We start from the raw sequence: 22,079 nt of genomic DNA on the forward strand, positions 1-22,079 counted from the left end.
AGTGAAACAATGAGTTGATGATTTTCTCTCTCTCTCTTCCTCTCTTTCAAATCAATGAAAAAAAATTTTTTTAAATGATGTTACTCTAATCACAACAGCTGGTGTCCAGCAACTGTACTTTGTGTATTAACACAGGGTATTTAAATCACTGATAAGTGCATGAGCATATACCACCCAACTAAAATGAAACTTGAACAACCTAGAAATTATTAGGCTAAGTGAGGTAAGCCAGGCAGAGAAAAACAAATACCATATGATCTCACTTATACCTGGAGTCCAATGAACACAATAAACTGAGGAATAAAAGAGAAACAGAGGCAAGGTCCCAGGGAATGGATAGACAGCTGTCAGAGGGAAGGGGAAGAGGAGATAGGATCAAAGAAGATGAAGGGAATAGTCCAATCATAACTAATAACACATATAGACAAGTGACAGGGTAGCAATAGGCAGAGGGAAAGGGGGTTCGGGGTAGGAGAAGGAGGGCAAAAGGGGGAAACAGGAGTGAAAAGAGACTGCATGGGGTCTGGGGAACACGATGTGGTGGGTGGGGGTGTTATATTGAGTGGGGCACTTGAAACCATGTCAACACAATAAATTAATAGTAGAAATTAAAAAAAATAATACAGTATATAAAAAAGAAAAAATCAAGAAAGGTTTAGAAAGTTAAAATTTCTTTCAAGAAATCAACTCTAGAACATCCTTTAGAACTTTAGAACATGCGCAAATAAAAATTCTTCTAGATGTGGTACATATACACAATGGAATGCTATTCAGCCATAAAAAAGATGAAATCTTGCCCTTTGTGACAACATGGATGGAGCTAGAGGGTATTATACTGAATGAAAAAGTCAGACAGAGAAAGACAAATGGCAATGCTCTCACTTATATGTGGAATATAAAAAACAAAATAAACAGATCAGAAACATGCTGTTAGATACCAAGAACAAATTGAGGGGAGGGGGCTTGGAGAGGTGGGTGAAGAGGGATTCAGAGGTACCGATTGCCAGTTATAAAAACAGTCATGGGGATGCAAACTACACCGTAGGGCATAGACTGTAGTCAATAATATTGGAGAGCTATGTTTAGTGTCAGATGGGAACTAGAGTACAGAGTGTTCACTTTGTAAGTAATATAAATGTCTAATCACTATGTAGTACACCTGAAATTAATATAATATTTTATGTCAATTGTAATTGAAAAGGTAAAAATTTATTTTTAGTTGTTTTTTTTTAATTTAGAAAATTAAATTAAACAGCGTGACATTGATCCATAAGACTGCACAGGTTACAGGTAAACATTTCTGTAGTATTTGAACAGTTTATTATGTTGTATACCCATCACCCAGAGTCAAATCATTTTCTGTCATGTTATGTTTGTCCTTCTTTATGCTCTTCCCCCATCCCCTTTCCCTCCCCCCTCCTCCCTCACGTCTCCCTCCCCCTGGTAACCACTGCACTCTTACCCATAAATCTCTCAGTATTATATCCAACCTATTTGTGAAATCATACAGTTTTTAGCTTTTTCTGATTTACTTATTTCACTCAGTATAATGGTCTCAAGGTCCATCCATGTTTTCATAAATGATACTATGTCATCATTTCTTATGGTTAAATAATATTCCATTGTATATATATGCACCACGCCTTCTTTATCCAATCCTCTATCGAGGGACACTCTGGTTGTTTCCTTGTCTGGGCCACTGTGAACAATGCTGCAATGAACATGGGGCTGCATGTGTCTTTATGTACCAATGTGTTCAAGTTTTGGGGGTATATACCCAGTAGAGGGATTGCTGGGTCATATGGTAGTTCTATTCTTAATGGTTTGCATTTCTAATTTTCTATTCTTACTCCCCTCTTTAAAATATCTTATTATATTTTTGTTATAGTCTCAAAATGCTGATCATGGTCTGAAATACATATTTATATTTTACTTGTTTCTTGGGTTTGTTTTTGAATTGGTCTCCATACCGAATCATAGAATATAAACTCTGAGAATAGGAGTTACATCCCCAGAATGTAGGACAATGCCTGTGACACGTAGTATCTTAATAAATATTTGTTGAAAGCACAATGTGTGAACCCACCAGGGTCCACCTCACCTCTATTCAATTTTTTCTTCTCTTCTGTCTGCCAAATGTCACATGAGTGCTTCTCATTGGCAGATACTAAACTGGAACCATATGGAGTAGGGAGGCTCAGTAGACACAGTCTTTATTGCTCCTTAGACAAAGAACGTGTTTGTGGCGAACCTAAGGTGAAATTGGACAATCTGTCATGAGGAGGTTATACCCTGGGTCTCACCCCAGGCTCCCTTTGGGCTACTTCACCAAGATGGGTGTGAATATTTCCTAATATCTCCAAAGCTCCATCACACAGAAAGGCAAAAGCATTAATCTCTTATAGCAAAGGACTCTGAAAGTTTGCCTACAACAAAAAGGATTCATGGGAGTTCCCCTAAGTAGACATTATATAACTGAAGCGATACTGAATTCCAGAAGAGCAGAAACCAGAAGTAAAACACAATAGGGCAGAACAAAGAAGGGTGCTAGTTGGTGGTAGTTGTCATTTTAATTGATCTCTGTTGCTTAAGGCACACCACTCGTGACTCAGAACAGGCAGAAGACGAACCTGGCCTGGGCTCCATGCAGGTGTGTAAGCAGCTAATGGAAGTGACAGCTAAGATGACATATAACCAGGGTGTTGAAAAATGAATTATCCATGTGGTTTAAATGGGCCAAATGATATATTGGAACATTGTGTGGTTTAGCACAAAGCATGGCATTCAAGATGGAAGATCCAAATCCTAACCCTGGCTCTCACACAGACCACTTTTATGAAACTGAATGAGTCATTTAAACCACACTGTTCTGTGGTTTCTCTCTCAGTCAAATCAGTGTAGCAAAAAGTACTGCCCAGTCACAACACAGGATGTTGCGAGGAAACAAGGGAGGGAACAACAAAAGTAGGCTATTCTGAACACTGCAAGGTGCACGCCTTATGCAAAATAATGGCTTTTATTGTGTGACTGTCAAGGCAAGACTCTTGCAAAATTAATTTGTCTTTCAAGTTGATAAATCCCACTTTCCCAAACTGATGCTGCACTTTAGAAATATTCAACTTCATTGCTTTAATTCTGTATTCCTTCCCTGTATGTGAATTTTCATTATATACCACAAACATTTACAATTAGGGAATTCATTTTAGTTATAGCAACTGTTGCCAATAATTTGCCTGCAAGATCCCCTCTGGCCAGAAATATGCATCCTTGTCCCTGTATTCACAATCTTATATTTAGTTCTTGCCAACAGGCTGTTTAGGTTGCTCCAAATCAAATAAACTCTGAAGCCCACACAGTTAGTATTAGATCATTACTGAGCAGGCGGTACACAGGCTGGAGGTTGCAAACAGAACTCAGGGCAAAAGGGAATCAGCAGACCTGAAATGAGACACAGAGGCAATTATGCAAAATGGAAAAAGCTCGAAAAAGGAGTCAAAACAGCTGAACTTAAATACCAACTCTGTCACTTAAGGTATGACCTTGGTCAATCTTAAACAGGACTTTGGACCTCAGCAGCAACATTGGAATAATAGATTATGCCAGGTGACTACAGTCAGGAGGGCATCCGTTGTTCAATTCAGCAAATATTGAGTACACATAAGTGGACAAGCTATAGAACCACGCTGCTTGGGGCTTAATTCTACTTCAAACTCTAACCTGGTGACCCTGGCCAAGACTCAACCTTTTTGTTCTTCCGTTTTCTTATTTCTAAAACAGGACAATAACAAATGCTCCTTCACAACAAGGTGAGAATTAAAATGAGTTAACCTGTATAAACCATTTAGAAGACCATGGAACATGTGAGCACTCAAAAACATTGGCTATTGTCACATGCCAGGCATAGAAGACACAAAGATCAAATATGATAATATCTATGCCCAAAAGGAGTCATAATGTCTATCAGATAATTTCCCAAGGTCTCTTCCAAATTCACAACTTTCCTAATTTTTGCTTTCGTGTTTCTCATTTCTTCCTTTATAGCCAAAGAAATTTCATGACAATTGCATGTTTACTGCAAAGAGGTTGCTTGGCTGCTATTAAAAGCTCTGTCTCCTTGAGCAATACTCATGGGGGATGGTGGTATTAACTTGCTCTATAGCAACTGCTGTATCACAGTAAACAAATCACTGTGGGACAGAAGCAGGGGCAGTGATCAGTGCGCCAAAATCAAAGCAATTTTCATAAGCTTCTCGCTGGAAATAAGACAAGGGGTGGCAGATACAAAGAAAAAACTTGTACTGTTTCAGTGGATCAACTCTGTATTGGAGAGTCTCATGGGTGAGGAATAGAAACTAGGTTTAAAGAACTTGAAATTAAAGATACTTTAAAAATGACACTACAGTAGGTGTCCTAATCCAACATGTCAGAGTCATGACAGTAAACCATTCACTCTCTGCAAACCTAAAGCCTTCCTACTGAGCTTTCCCTCTCAGCAGATGTCCTTACTGAAGGTGCCATGTTCTCTGTGAAAGTCATATTTCATTGGCTCCCCATCACCAAATGTATAAATTTACTTTTGTCACTTCTCCATCTGTTATTTATTTATATTTATTGATTGATTGATTGATTTTAATGAGAGAGAGAGAGAAGGGAGGGAGATGAGAAGCATCAACTCGTAGTTGCATCTCAGTTGTCTATTGATTGCTTATTATAGTATGTGCGTTGATGGGGGGCACGTTGCTTAAGCCAGTGACCTTTGGGTCAAACTAGTGACCGTGGGGTCATGTCTGTGATCCCAAACTCAAGCCGGTGACCTAATGCTCAAGCTAGTGAGCCTGTGTTTAAACCAAATGAGCCAGCACTCAAGCTGGCCACCTTGCGGTTTCGAACCTGGGTCCTCTGCATTCCCAGTCAATGCTCTATCCACTCCACCACCACCTGGACAGGCTGTCCTTTATTTAAGTATTTTTGTACATTATTCTTACTTAAATGGAACTGCTGTTCCTCTTTCTCACAAAGCTTAAGCCTATGTAAAAAATCCCATCTTGTCTCCCTACTCTTGTTCACCCACATTCAATTATTCTTTCCTTTAGCTCCACTTCAGTATATAAACTTAATCCAGAGTCTCAAATTGTTAAAAAGTAGGAGAAAAAAACTTCTCCCTCAGTCCCACACGCTCCTCTCGTGTCAACCCTATCTTTCTCATCTTTTTCAAAGCCACAATTCTCCATGTAGTTATCGACAATTGACATCACCGTTTCTTCACTTCTCTTTTTCACATTAACTCATTCGAAGCAGGCTTCTGTTCCACTGAAACTGTTCTTGCTGAGTTACCCAATGATTTCATCCATATCTCTAAGTCCAACAAACTTCTCAGTTTTTATCTTACTTGACCTGAAAATGGCATCTGACCTTGTTACCACTTCCTCCTTTAATAAAAACACCTTGTTTCTTACTCAATGTCAGCATACCACATGGCCCCGCTTTTCCACCTACTTCTTCGGCTGTTGTACCCAGGTCTCTCTGCTGGCTTTTCCTCTGCTATGCATTGTCCAAATACTGAAACTCACCAGCACCTGCCCCAACACTCCATGCTCACTTCTTTTTCCATCCTGCCCTAAGTGATCTCACACATTCCCATGGCTTCAGGAAATCTCACCTTTAGTCCGAAGGACCTCCTTTGAACTTTAGACTTCTAAACCCAAAAACATGGCCCATATCTCTACTTGAGATGCCTCCTAGGCATCTCAAAATCAGTCTTCCAAGATCAGTCATAGCATCTCCATTGACACAAGTGCCCAAGCTAGTACTTGGGGAATAATAATCCTTAGCTCCCTGTCTTTTACTCATTCTTCACATCCGATCCATAATTATGTAATTTCAACTTTCTCATTTCTCAGTTTAAACATCATTTCCTAAGAATAGCCTTCCTTGTATCCAAAGACATAATTAGATCTCTTCCTTTCCTCTGCATTTTAGGGTTCCATACATAGCTTTCCCTTCTTCTTCAACTCTGTTATATATAAATCCAAATCATCATTTCCTCCAGTTTATGTTCAAATTCATAATACTAGAATTTATATAGTATATGTCTTCCCCACTAAGCAACTTAGGGGCTGGGACTACTTCGACCTTGCTTGTATTTGTATATCCAATGTCTTAAATAAAGACAGCAATAGAGATTGTTCAATAAGCATTTCTTAATTTAATGACTGAATGAAAAGTTTCAACTGTGATTCAATTCTATATAAGAGGTACCTAACCAAGTTTATGATCATAGAGCGCTCCCAGAAGAAGCCTTTTGTAAAGATTTGAAGCTTGACCTTGAGACTGTCAAGCAAATAACAGAAATAGGAGAAAAGATAAATAATTCCAGTAAAGGCAGTGAAGGTGTAAGGACAATTGTTCCATATGACTTGATCTTGACACCTGAGGGACTCACCTAAGATAAGCGAGGAAGTCAAACTTACCTGACTCTGAGCTCAGTAGATTGTACCCACGGGCCATTTGTTTTGGAAAGAATGTGCCCTCTGCCTCAACTTAGATTTTTTTAAAAAATTTTATTTAATTTCTTCTTTTAAATTCAATTTATATGTTAAAGCCCTCCCGTCCCAAAGGGGGTGGGGCCTTTGGCAGGTAAGCATATCTAGATTATGGCTCGAGGATGGGATCCTTATGCTGGAATTAGAGCCTTTAAAAGAAGAAAAGAACAGAAAAATCTGGTTCTCTCCACATCTCCATGTGCACACATCAATGAAAGGCCATCTGACAGCTAGAACGCAGCTGTCTACAAAACAGGAAGTGGGTTCACACCAGGAACTGAATCTGCAAGCACCTTGAGCTTGGGCTTCCCAGACACCAGAACAGTAAGAAAATTAAATTATGTTGTTTCAGCCACCCAGTCTATGATATTTTTATGGCAACCAGAGTTAACTAATACATCATAATAAAATAGTTTAAGAGATGTAACTGAGTTCAGTGTGTGATATGGATTTTAATGGGAGGAAGAAAAGGACAAATAATCAGATTTGTGCTTTCAAATATTTCAAATATAAACTGTTGTTTTAATATAGAAAATGTATATAAATGTGGAACAAAACTAAAGCCTCGGCCCTGGCCGGTTGGCTCAGCGGTAGAGCGTCGGTCTGGCGTGCGGGAGACCCGGGTTCAATTCCCAGCCAGGGCACATAGGAGAAGCGCCATTTGCTTCTCCACCCCCCCCTCCTTCCTCTCTGTCTCTCTCTTCCCCTCCCTCAGCCAAGGCTCCATTGGAGCAAAGATGGCCCGGCGCTGGGGATGGCTCCTTGGCCTCTGCCCCAGGCACTAGAGTGGCTCTGGTCGCGGTGGAGCGACGCCCCGGAGGGGCAGAGCATCGCCCCCTGGTGGGCAGAGCGTTGCCCCTGGTGGGCATGCCGGGTGGATCCCGGTCGGGCGCATGCGGGAGTCTGTCTGTCTCTCCCCATTTCCAGCTTCAGAAAAAATACAAAAAAAATACAAAAAAAAAAAAAACCTAAAGCCTCAGCTACTAGGTAAACAACTTTTTAAAATCCATTTGAAAAATGATGATAACTAGAAATTTTAAAAAATGAAATGGAGATGGAAAATAGTGCATAAATTAAAGAGATGGTATGAAAATAAAAGCCATTCAACTTATTAATTTGTTGGATAGTAAGTACCATTTAATGAATATCACTTAGTAAGATAGGTAAATGGAAAGAAAAGCAGTTTTAAAAGAGTAATTACCAACTTTAGTTTTAGATATTTGATTAGAGTTCCCTGTGGGACATCCAAAATTTTATGTCCATTAACTGATTGACTGTAAAAGACAGAAACTTAGAATAGAGATATAAGTTAAATAGTTGTATGCATAGATGATTGGATAGATTTTTAGGGAGGGAGGGAGGGAGGGAGGAAAGAAGGAATGAAGGAAGAAAGGAAGGGAGGGAGGGAGGGAGGGAGGGAGGGAGGAGAGGAAGGAAGAGTGGGAAGAAGGGAGGGAGGGAGGGAAGGAAGAGAAGTGAGGAGAGAGGGAGGGAGGAAAAGTGGGGAGAGAGGGAGGAAGAAAAAACAGATCTAAATAAATGGAACTGGAAGTGTTCACAATAAAGATAATTTAAGTCAGATGACAGGATTAAATTCTATAAGAGAGTATAAACATTCAGAAAAGACAAAGGGAAAGACAAATTTTGGATAGAACTTAGAGATACACCAAAAATTGTAGACTATATCAAGAAAACTTGGAATTGAGGATTTTGGTCATCTAAAGAGGTTCTAAAAAAATGTCCAGGAAAGTGTGGTTTACTGAAATAGATAGTCCACTCATTACTAATTATATAATATAAAGCAAATTTCTTAATTCTTCTGTGCCTCAATTTATATGTAAAACAGGGAAATAATAGCTTCAACCACACAAGACTGTGGTGAGAATGAATGCACTCGCAGTTATAAAAGCTTAAACAAATGCCAGAACTATAACCAGCATTCATGTTGTTGGCATTAACAGAAGGTTTCATGGACAGCTGCCTTCACAAATGCACTCAGCCCTCTGCATAGAATCCATTTTTCGATAATGTAGAGCGCTATTTACCTATTCCCGAAATAGAGGTTATGATGTCGAACACACACACAAACACATTCACACACCCACACACCCTGAACTTCAACTAATAGTGAAATAGTCGTACTCCACGTACTCCACACGTATGTCTTGGAAATTAATGCTGGTGGGATTTTGCTCACTTTGGCCCACTGCTGCTCAGCAACCAGGTAATCTCCTCCATAAAAAGCATTTCTCACACTTGGGTCACTCAAGCAATGTTAGTGACCTCTTTTTCATAGCTCCTGATGCTCTTTGTTTCAACACTAGGTTGGTGCAAGCCTTGGGTTCGAGTCTCACATGCTGGGGCAACCTTTTCTTATATAAATAAGATTTTATTTACATAAAAATAATACATAATTTATATAAAGACAGTCACTTATTTTCTGCCATTAGCAGAGAGCCGAATGCAAAAGTTCTCAATTTATGTTTATTAATTTAAACTGAAAAACAAGAAAAGCAACCTGGTCATAAGTCTGAAAAATAAGAATAAAGAATTTACTTTCTTCTTTAGTAGAACTTGTAAGAAAATTTCTTAAATCTTAGTAAGAGGATATGAATGGGCCAAGTACAATATAATATACACTTGGAGTAAAAGGAGGATGTATTATTCTTTAGTATAAAATGATAGTAATTATTTAAAACTAATACTAACTTACATGAAAAAATAAAGCTGATACTTATTATTAATAATTTAGAAAAATAAATAATATGCCAATTCCCTTAGGTTTTTTTTGTTTAAAAAGAAATGCATGGGAGTACAGTGGTACCTTGAGATATGAACAGATCAACATATGAATTTTTTTACGATATGAGCTGCAACTTGCTCCGGATTTTTGTTCGAGATCTGAGCGAAATTCTGAGATATGAGTTGTAATTTGGGAAGCTGCAGCTAGTTGGCGCATTGGCGCACAGGTCCAGTACCGGCAGTTTGATATTCGAGTTGACTGACTTACGAGCTTGGTTACAAACAAATTAAATTCATATCTCAAGGTATCACTGTATTTGAAATTCTGGAGAAAATTCAGAGAAAAAATCATCTTCAAATATAATATGATAATAATGGCCTAATGATGTTAAAAATAATATACCACTGCCTTGAACTAGAACAAGAACAAAGTCTCATACGTTTGGGCCTAATGATAAGACATTGCACAGGGAAGAGCACTCTCTTCCCTTTGCCAGGTATTTGGAGCATACCACTAATGTTGATGGTAATCATGTTATATTACACTGGTGAGTTCCAAACATGTTTTTAGGTTGTACTGTAATATGTACTCATTTAAATTATAAGAAAATTATAAAACAGTCTCTTTCCTCAAAGAATTTTTTTGTACAGTTGGGAGACATAAAAGTAAAGAAATAACTTTAATAGCTGTGTTCCTCTGAGTAACAAAAAAATAGAGAGAGAGAAGAGAGAGTAATAAATGCTGTGGATAAATGGTCCAGAAGATCTTTGTAAAACAAGCAGTGACCCTAGAACAAAGCATTGAGATTTATTTTAAAGTTTTACTTATTTATTATCAAAGTAATATATTTTAATTGCTGAAAAATTGGAGAGTACAGAATAAAATAATACCTATAGTCTCATACCACCACCTACAGTTACATACAATAAAATTCTAGACTTTTTTCTATTATTTTCTAATTTTCTTTGTCATGTGCTAATACTATACATTATATTGTGTTTTTTGACAGGAAATATAATAAGCACTTTAAATAATGTAGTGAACTTGAACTATTTTAGTAAAACTTTAAATCTTTTTGCAAGCATGATTTTTATAGAGGGATTATAACTATTTTCTATAATACACTAGAACATCCTCAAATTATTTTGAATATCTTAAAAACAGTTAATACAAATATAATTTTAATGAATAGTTTTTTTTTGTTTTGGGGGGGGTTGTGACAGAGATAGAGACAGAGAAAGGGACAGATAGGTACATACAGACAGGAAGAAAGAGAGATGAGAAGCACCAATTCTTTGTTGTGGCACCTTAGTTGTTCATTGATTGCTTTCTCATATGTACCTTGACCAGGGGGCTACAGCAGACCAAGTGACCCTTGCTCAAGCCAGCGACCTTGAGATCCAGCTGGTGAGCCTTGCTCAAACCAGATGAGCCCGCATTCAAGCTGGCAACCTCGGGGTTTCTAACCTGGGTCCTCCGCGTCCCAGTACGACGCTCTATCCACTGCGCCACCACCTGGTCAGGCAATATAAATAGTTGCTTTTATAAATATTATTCTCATTTAAAATGAGGATTCTGTACAGAAATCATAGATAAAAGATTGTGATATTTTTTTAAGATAAAGAGAGTTTTCATTGATTTGTCAGCATTCAATACATGCCTGATGACAAGACAGGCGTTTCAGGCCTCTGGAAAAGAATGTACAAAGACATACAATATTGACACATAATAGGGGTTTAAAATTCACAAGCACATTAGTATGCTAATCCATAAACATAAGTCAGGGGAGGTGGGATGCTGGATGAAATTGAGGAAGTAGAAAGGAACCAGATCATGAATATGTGTCTATGCCATGATCGATAAATTATCTTTTATCCTGAAGGCAATATAAAGTCAATAAAAATTTGGTCAATGTTACTGATTTACTTCCTGAGGAAGAGTTTGCTTTCTTAAGTAAATAAGATTAGTGGTGAAATATTTAACAAGGGCCCAGCTGAAAATACATATTTTTTCAGCTGAAAATGTACTAGAAAGTATAACTTATCTTCTTGGCTGCAATTAGAGAAAGTCCTTGACCAACTCACATAGGATGTACAATTAGTGAATTCATTTTAAAAAATGATAACCAAGCCCTGGCCGGTTGGCTCAGCGGTAGAGCGTCGGCCTAGCGTGCAGAGGACCCGGGTTCGATTCCCGGCCAGGGCACACAGGAGAAGCGCCCATTTGCTTCTCCACCCCTCCAGCGCACCTTCCTCTCTGTCTCTCTCTTCCCCTCCCGCAGCCAAGGCTCCATTGGAGCAAAGATGGCCCGGGCGCAGGGGATGGCTCTGTGGCCTCTGCCTCAGGCGCTAGAGTGGCTCTGGTTGTAACATGGTGACGCCCAGGATGGGCAGAGAATCGCCCCCTGGTGGGCAGAGCGTCGCCCCATGGTGGGCATGCCAGGTGGATCCCGGTGGGGCGCATGCGAGAGTCTGTCTGACTGTCTCTCCCTGTTTCCAGCTTCAGAAAAAATGCAAAAAAAAAAAAAAAAAATTTTTTTAAAATGATAACCATTAATACATTTACATGTTACACACACATTAATGATAAATTATTTTAAAATTTAGGCAAATGCTTCAGTTACAAACTTTTGGGTACGGTCAAAGTCTTGTACTTGACTAGTGATCCATTGATCACAATTCTACCTTCTTCCCCTTTGTACAAAACACATCCATAATTCATCATATAGAATATTCACATTTGACTCCTTCAGGCTGAAGTGAGATGTTTAAGATGTGCAAAGCATGCTAAAGGTAGTCTTCATCCTTGAAAAGTTGTATCGATCTTTACATTGCATGAATTTTCCCATCTTCCAAAGTTGCTATTTCTAATTCAGTAGCAAATATTTCTCAGCAATTTATCAATTCTTTTTTTTTAAAAAAGCATGCTACTTAGATTTCATTGTAAAAATAAGTTTCACTTAAAATTTATAGTCATTAGTTTACTCGATATTGAATGCTTTGAGTAGTCATATTAATTAATGAAACTGGCTTCACCAGGTTTGATTTATTTATCGCCTTAATCAGGTTTACAACTAATGCTTAATAGGGATTCAACACAGATAGAGGGAGCAAAGTGCAAGGGCGTAAGGAGCAGAGTGGCTAGCTCGCTGGAGACGTCAGTCAGCTGCCTTACAGAGGGAATGGAGGGCACTTGCAAACCAGGCAAACTTCCGAAGTGTACTTCTGTAAGGGGAGTGCTAACATGATTTCCGTTTCCCCTAAACTTCCATAGACCTTTATCTGAAACTCTCATCAGTGTCAACCCAAATATATAATGACCTAGGTACATCGTTTTTCCCCCTTGAAAAATACATTTCTGGTATGTCTTTGTGTTCCGCATATGGAAGCTTTCATCAAATTGTTATCTTATTGTGGGTAAAGGCAATAAGGTTAAACCAATTCCACATGGACTTTCAAACACATAAATATTGTTCAAATTGATAAAGACTTTATATGTACCCTGTAACTACTTCGCAGGGGTCTTCCTACATGTACTTTAGTGATTTAAACTCATCTGTGCAATAAATGTTTATAAACTACAGATTTTTAGGGTCGGGTGGCCTACTATATATATTTTTAATGTTTTGGGTTGTTCTGTCTTGGTAACTCCTGTCTGCGTATTCTCTATACTTCCTGCTCTGAACTGCAAAATTGATTCAACCTGTCTGTACGACGCTGGAAGCCAGTAGAGTTTGACCACCAGAAGGCACCATCAGATGACTGGATGATTGGAAGGGGATAGTGACCAGGAAATCTTGATCCCCACTGCCACCCTACCTCAGCAGCAAAGCTTTAGCAATAGTTAGACTGCCCCGGACTCCAGAGAAAACACCCAGTCCCAACAGACTGAAGTTACTAACAGCTCCCTTAGGGACCCCACATCCCTTATTAGATCTCTTAACTCTACCCACAGTGCTATAAATAGTACCTCAGCCAATTTTCTTCAAGATGTATGTATTCTGTTTCCTGCCAGGATACAAGCTGATACAACCACCAGATAATCAGTCTACAAATCCTTGCATTAAGTTTCTGTAATTCAGAAACTTAAAAGTTCTTTTTTTTTTTCTTTTCCTACTTGACTTATGTTGCAATGAGGTCTAGCTAAGAGCCTAGAGGGAAAAGTATGCTGGGTATTTAGTACAACTTGAAAAATAATTTCACAGTACTTATCAAAAATTTAGTGTGATTTTACCCTTTGACTCAGAAATTTTACTACTTGGGCTTTATCGTTTACTAATACCAACCCAAGTGTTTGCAAATACATCTGAGGGATCACAAATTTAAGAGCCCACAAGAACCAGGCATAGATGAAGAAATCTAGACAAGTGCAATGGAGTGGAGAGGGAAGGGTCTGTGGCAGGACGCACAGGTGTGAACATAATGGCAGCCACCCACACTCTGTCAGGACTACTCATTGCAATATTTATAGCATTAATTGATCTTTAGATTTCTTTTTTCCAAGTGAAAGGAGGGGAGATAGTGAGACAGACTCTCACATGTGCCCAATGGGAATCTACCTGGCAACTCCATCTGGGACCGATGTTTGAATCAACTGAGATATTTTTAGCATCTGAGGCTGATGGTTGGACCAACTGAGCCACTGGCTATGGGAGGGAAAGAGAGAGAGAGAGTGGGGAGAGGAAAGGAAAGAGAAGTTGATGATCTCTTCATATGTGTGCCCTAAACAGGGATCAAACCTGGGATATCCACACGCTGGGCTGACATTCAATCCACTAGCCAACCGGCCAGGGCTAATCTTTAGATTTTTTTTTAAAGAAGGCTAAATTTGAATTTTCATCTAAATTATCTTAATATTGATATATTAATGTTGACTCAATTTTTTTTTATTTATTCATTATAGGGAGGGGAGAGGGAGGGGAGGAGCAGGAAGCATCAACTCCCATATATGCCTTGACCAGGTAAGCCCAGGGTTTTGAACTGGCAACCTCAGCATTTCCAGGTTGACGCTTTATCCACTGCGCCACCACAGGTCAGGCAATGTTGACTCAATTTTTTAAAAAATTTTAAAAACTAAACCAAATGAATCTACATTCTAAATCTGGGCCTTGAGGCCAGTTTTTGAACTTTGAAGGTTATATAAGAATTACTCTCTATATTGTATGAAATAGCAAACATTTAGAGATGAACTAAATGTCAGTCATGAGACAGCTTTTATGATACACACCTTCTATAGATTGGATTGTCACAATTAAAAGACCAAGGCAAATCTGAATGGATGAACCCAAATGGATGTTATGTATATAGTTGAGTCATTTTTTAAAGCAGTTTGAAGAATAATATCAAGGCAATAATATTTTCAAAGGATTTGTATAGTGTAATTGTGCATGCACGTATAACAAACAATCTGGAAATACACACATCAGACTGCTGACAATGGTTTAACCGTGGTTAGTGGGACTAAAGATAATAAAGGTATACAGATATTTATGTTTTTATTTCTTCTTATTAATTTTTGCAATGAGATTGTATAAATATAAATTAAAGTAAAAATACCATTTAGCTAAAAAGTTTCTGAAACTATTATTCATCAAATAGCTTTTGAGAGTTTTAGTCTATCACAAACTATAGCAAAAAAGCATAGTAAACAGTCAATAAGTATTGGGTATGTTGTGTCATGCATATATCAATTCAGTTAAAACTCACAAAAACTTTGATAAAGTAACTACTATTATTTTCCCTAATTAAATGCTGAGAAAACCAGAGGACACAAGAAGTTAAGTGACACGTCCAAAGTCACAATACTAAAGGGTAGTAGATCTCGGAATCAAACTATTAGCTTAGTTCAAGAACCCACACACTTAACCCCAAAAATACTTGCCTTAATGCTGTCCACAAAATGTCGGTAATTCAGGAATGGTTCTATATAATATAAATCAATGTCACTGAAGTTATTATTTACAGATTATGTAAACTACATCAACCCCTCAAAAAAAAACAACCCTCCAATAATATTTAATTCAAGATAAAATTACTCTTTTTATTATAAAGTAAACAGCCCACAATGAATTTTCCATGATCTCATTTGTGTAAGTTTTTACCAAGGCTTAAGAATTTATAGGTTTACCTTTACACAACCTAAACCAGCCAATAACTGTCTTTTAAGTATTTATCCAAGAAACACTTCAGTTTTCAAGATGTCTTTTGATAGATGACAAAATCATGATTTACAGAGAAATCAAAGTAATTTTATCTTCTGTAGAGGGGAGAAGAGTTAAGTTGACCTTGTAAACTCAGAGAAGAATAAGAAGAGCCAAACATTTAGAAGACATGCCCCTGTAATATCAGATGCTTCCCATTTTAAGTATGTCCATAATAGACATGTTTATGAAGAGCTATGCATTGTTAGGACACATGGGTTTGGTAGAACATAACAGAAGGACTTCAGAATTTTTCTTTCACAAAGTTTTACACTCTGTGCACTTCATCCAGCATTAATCAATGCAAAAGTAACATTTTTGACAAGAAGAAAGCTTTAACTTTGCCATTAATACTTTTCAGTGAATGGTATGTTTATGGCAAAAGAGATCTGTGCCCTTGTTAAAATGATATCAATAATTAAATTATACACATTTACCAAGGGACAAAATTTGGCATTCCTTTCTTCTCTTCTCAAGTACTCTTAATTCTTACTGTGATTCACTCCATCAAATATATGGAGTGTATCTGCAGGGTATTTTCAAGGTATCAAAATAACTCTTTGTTCTTCCTTTCTTCCCCCCCCCCCCCTTCAGTTTTTCTAACAAGGGTAACTAGATATACTGCAGAGTAGCATTATCTGGGAAATCCTAGAAGTAAAAATTTTTTTCTTAAAATGCTTTCTAAATAAAAGACAGAATGTCAAAACTAAATAATCAGTTTTGATGAGGACATGACAAATAACGAAGGAGGAAATAGACACTCCTTAGCCAAATTCTGCCAAGAAACCTAAATTCATCCTGAGATAAAATGGAGAAACAAAATTAAAGTTGGCAGAGATAACAACATAAGAGACTAACAGGCTTATTGATTTATTCTACTCTCTGCTTCTTCCTCCTATTGACTGGCCTTAAGACGCAAGGCTATTTCCCAGAGATAAGGGCACGGGGGCTAGAAGATAAACATGTACAATGATTAGTTCTAAAATCAAAGCTTTACCTATACTAAGGACCAAAGTTGACAGATGACCAGATTATATCTGAAGCAATGGTCCAGTTTAAGAAAAATCCAGCCATGACCAAGAATAAGATGGCTACCGCCCCAGTGAAGCCACATCTCACTTGCAGACCAAGACAAAAGTTACAAATATGTAAGAATGAAAAACTCCAAGACATTCAGTTTTAGGATTTATTCTACATGCCAGATTCAGACTTTCAAACAGCTTTTATCCTGATGGTTTTCTGTGCTTATCACTTTCTTCGAAAAGGCCATAGAGTATTGGCAGCCCCAGAGGTTTCTTTAGGACAAGAATTTTAGGGATAATTGTAACTATTGATCTCTCTTCTATACGAAACAGTCTTAATCTGTTGAAGGATTGATGGCCTCATGTGTCCTTTTCCGGATATTTTAAACACCATGGACCCTTTCCCCCAGGGAAATGCACACAGAAGAGCATTTAGCTATTATTTTAGAGTAACTGCTGACTTGTATAAGATCTTCCCATTTGGGGAACCCTTGCCTTAATATATGCAAAATAAAACAACATAAAACTGTTACCTTTATAAGTTTGATGATGACCTTAAGGCAGATGACTTCTCAATTTATGACTCTACCTCAAACCTCATTCTTAAAGTCCAGAAACACATCACCAGTTGCTTTTTAGACATTCCTACCTGAGTCCCATGGAAGCTGGATCCAAACTGTGTGAACTGTTTAAGAATATGAACTTAACTTACCTGGGCTGGAACCCCAATGCCACCTCTTGATAGCTGTATGACCTAGTGTAGCTATGATTCCTCATAATAATTGTATATACGTATCTCATTAGGACTAAGTATGCCTGTACAGTCGACCTTCACCATATTGCAGTTCACTTTTCGCAATCTCACTTTAGAGTGGATTTTTATATTGTATATATCTAATTTTGTATCACGTATTTTTCACTGTATTGTGGGATTTTGTGGTATATAGGTATTTTTATATATTTATCATCTTAATTATTTCGAAAGTGTTTAAGAGCATAGGAAGTGTTTGTAAGAGTGTGGGAAAGGTTAATAACAGTGTGGGAAAGGTTTATAAGAGTGTGGGGAGGGTTTATAAAGCCTTAAAACATATATAAATAATAAAATAAATGTAAGGTCACTACTTCGCAGATTTTTGCCTATTGCGGGAGGTCCCAGAACCTACCCCCTGCAATAGACGACCTGTGTATGTAACACAGCTGCTATAACATGTGACACAAAGTTAATGCCATATAAATGTTGCAGTATCATCACCTGCGTTATTAGCATTACCAATACAATATCAATATTAATGATATTATATCAATATTAATCATATGAATATTTAGAAAATGGAGTTTTTCAGCCACTCTGTAAAACTAGCTTCCTGTTCTGCATTTCCTATTTTGACTATTTGCAGTATAATGTATCTAGTTTTCTAAGTCCGAAACCCAGAAAACAGTTTCTCAGGCACTTCTCCACTACCCCACACTCGGCTGTTTGTTCACCATGAACACAAACACTTCTTTCTCTTCTCAAGATCCCATTCACTCTTCTGTCCCATGAAACTATTTACAGTTTTCCAAAAACACATCTCTATCTTTAAACTTTCTCTGCCTATAATCTTATTTCCCACTAACTTTATTGGTAACTCTAACTTTCTGAAAAGAAAAAAAAAAAAAAAAAAACCTAGTTACGTATCACTTCCTTAAGAAAATATTTTCACAACGTTCACCCTAGCAACTCAGGCAGAATTACTTACTCTTCTCCACATTCCTTCTTGTGAATGCCTATAACATACTTGACGTACAACCAATACAGTAACTGTCATAATGCACTGTAGCAGTTGGGCATCTCTTCTATATGAGTCATCTTTAGGGACTCTATCTTGTTCAGTTCGGTGAACCTAGAGCAATTACAGTGCCTAGCACATACAGTGCATGTGCAAAGATGTATTGAGTACATGTAGATATAGTCTAGGACACAAACTTTGACTGATAGTAAATAAAATATAACTTCACATCATCCTCTTCACCCCTGATCATAGTTCTCAGTAGGAAAGTAATTTAAGAAAACTTGCTGATCATTCCTGGGAATGGAAAAATTAGAACATAACTGATAAATTATTCCAAAGGAAAACACTATGACCCAACAAGGACAGCTGATACTGCCCTTCTTCTACCAGTTACTTAGTTTTGACATTTTGCCTACAATAGCCAATTGTTTCTAAGACATGAACTTCCAAAAAGTACAGGGACCAGAGATTGTGACTTTGGTCACCAAATTTCTTAATAGCTTCATGCTCTGATTCATCTCAAAGTGTTTTCCCCCATAAACAGTTCTCACATTTTACAGACTTTCCTAATCACAAAATACCATATTAGTCTATATTTATTAATATGATAAAATACCACCCTTAACCAAACATTACTGTTACACTTTACAAATTCTGAGATCATGTGCCTGAATACTTACCTTTCATTGCCATCAATTTATAGACAAAAAAATGTAAAATGTCTAAAAAGAAATGCTTCATAATACGTCTCTAATTTCCTGGGATTTGACAAAATTAAGTTAGAGTTTAACCAAAGGGGAAAATATTTCTAAATTGAATTTATTTGCGATATACTGGTTTAAAATTCAAAACTGCCAACATATTCTGTTTACTCCCTTGGCATCTGTTGCATCTGCCAACTGTTGGCCAAAAATTAGAGCAGACTTAACTAATTAGAATGGTCCCCATCTGGTAGCTGAACTCCTTGTTTATGCTTCCTTTGCATTCTAAGCACAGAGATTCGAACCAGAACTTTTGTGGCTTGTAGCAAAGGAGGCTCTCTCTGGCCAGCCTGCTTGCTATCGTCCTGCTGAGCCAACCTTGGCACAGATGAAAATGTTCTCTATATTTTATGGTCTCTCTTCTTGTGTTCCCCTTGGGATGAATCATCTTTGCCACAAGAGTTTCCATTGTCTCCCGAAACACTGTCTCATCCATTTCTAGTGCTGTAGGCCTAGATCTCAGACTAAGTGTACTTAACAACTCTAAATAGTATCCATGATTTGGTAAAACCAGTACTAGCCCTCCTAAGAATAAAAGTAAAGAAAAAGGATGAAAGGAAAACATCACGGTGTAGTTTATCTCTTCCTGGTTTTCATTAATCATTGCGAGTCTAGTCTCATAACAGAGAGCAAACTCCTCACAGCATCATGCTGCGGTCACCGTCTCAGGCTTTGGAGGAAATTGGAGCTTGCCTGCCATTAGATATGTGTCCTTCAGCAAGCTGACCTAATCTCTCTAAACCTAAATTTTCTCAGATGCAAATTAGAACAATAGTTTAATTACAATTTCATAGAAAGATGAGAATGAGATAAAGAATCATACGCAGAGTGCTTACACCAGTGCACGTGAGAAAATTACACATAACTGGTGTAAGGAAAGCTAGCAAAAGATTTCTGATTACTGAGAACAGAAGCCTAACATATTTTTAAAAATAATAACTAATAGTGTTTTCAAATGTAAGGCATCTTGTGCCTTTTGGTTGCTTTGGAGCTCGGTTACTTTGTTGTATTTTTAAAGTTTCTCTTAGAAGCATTTTGATTTCCTATCAGAAGGAGATTAACAGCATGTCGGGTGTCAGAGAAAACATGAGATAAATATATTATTAAGAGAAACAGAATAACTATGTTTGCTTTAACACCTTTTTGCTAATTTTCCAATGTTCATTTTTCCCCTAAGTGGACAAGAAGAGAAGATAGTAAATTTGAAAACCAGCGTGCGTGGAGAGACAGTGTTCAGCACTTGTGAAACACCGACTTCTACCAGCCCTGTTTTGAGTCCTTGGAATACAAAGGTGGGCCAGACCTGTTCTCTGCCTTCAAAGAGTTCACAGTACTTTGGGGGAGTCACATAAATAAATAAATAAGTTGGTTTCTGTGTAAATATCCTAAGTCTGTATTGTATTGTAGTGTCTGGGAACATTTCCTAAGGGAAGTGACTTCTGAGATGAATTTTAAGGGGCTCATAGCAGTTGGTAGAGCTCCAGGTGATGGATGAAAGGAATTCCAGTTAAAAAAAAAAAAAGGAAAGGCAGTGCGAGTCCAATCAGGAAGTGGAGTGGATCTAATGTGCATGTAGAGTGCCCAGCAGGCCAAGATGGGAGAGGTTGTAGGGCTCGGCTGTCAACGTATTTATGTAGGAGTTCGCCCTACAATAGCAATGAGGAGCTATGGACTTAAAGCAGTGAAGTAGCAAAGGCAGACTTCCATTTCCTGTGACTCTTTCAGCAGCATTGAGGACATGTCTGAAAGAAGAATCAAGGTGAAGGTGCTGCAATTCAGGCATCAGCTATGGAAAAACAACCTCACTGGGGCAGTCAGTGATCATTTGAATGGAGCAGCTAGAACAGACCTCTGAAAAGGATGCAAAATATGGAGATGGCCTTGATTAATCAGACGTGGGGCACGTGCCACGGTGGCGAGGGAGAAGTACGACCCTGTCTTAGTCATTCAGTGACTAGAGAACAAAGAAAGAGCAGCTCAGCTAAGCAGGAAGGGGAGCAGTTCTGTTCAATGTGGAGTGCCTACTGACATGGCGGGCACGGCAGGAGCAAGATCTTGGCAAACTGGTTACAATGAAAATCATATGAATTAATGATAATATATATATATAATTTTTTTTTTTTTTGTATTTTTCTGAAGTTGGAAACGGGGAGAGACAGTCAGACAGACTCCCGCATGCGCCCGACCGGGATCCACCTGACACACCCACCAGGGGCGAAGCTCTGCCCACCAGGGGGCGATGCTCTGCCCCTCCGGGGCGTCGCTCTGCCATGACCAGAGCCACTCTAGCGCCTGGGGCAGAGGCCAAGGAGCCATCCCCAGCGCCCGGGCCATCTTTGCTCCAATGGAGACTTGGCTGCGGGAGGGGAAGAGAGAGACAGAGAGGAAGGGGGGGGTGGAGAAGCAAATGGGCGCTTCTCCTATGTGCCCTGGCCGGGAATCGAACCCGGGTCCCCCGCATGCCAGGCCGACGCTCTACCGCTGAGCCAACCGGCCAGGGCCAATATTTTTTTAAAAATGTGTAGAATGAGAAAAGAAGTAGTCCAGGAATGGAGAAGGAGCGGTCAGAGAGGAAAACCAGAGGAGAATGGAGTCCTGGAAGTCAAGGACATAAAGCCTTAGAGAAAGGACAATAGTGACAAGTGCGTGAAGGAGAGCCCCTAACACCACAGAAGAACTACAACGTGCAGTGAGCTTGCCTGGACTTTGGAGTCAGACGAACTAGGGTTCAAGCCCTTCTAAAACTTAGCATTTGTTTGACTTTAGCAAGTTATCTTAAGACTCTGAGGTTTTGTTTTCAAATCTTTAAAACTGATACCACAATATATATCTCCCTCTGAGGTTTGCTGAGAGGACTTAATGGAACAATATAAGTAAAACACCTACCACAATGCTGGATAAATATAGTTTCATATTCATATGAAGTGATAAAATATCCCCTAATTTATATGAGCAGTAAAAGTAATCCCTTGATAAAAGCGCCTATTTTGATTATTTTCCTCCCTAAAATGGTAGTACTATAAAACGATTCCATGGTTTA

This window comes from Saccopteryx leptura, chromosome 3, assembly GCF_036850995.1.
Source record: "Saccopteryx leptura isolate mSacLep1 chromosome 3, mSacLep1_pri_phased_curated, whole genome shotgun sequence".
Classification (NCBI taxonomy): Eukaryota; Metazoa; Chordata; class Mammalia; order Chiroptera; family Emballonuridae; genus Saccopteryx; species Saccopteryx leptura.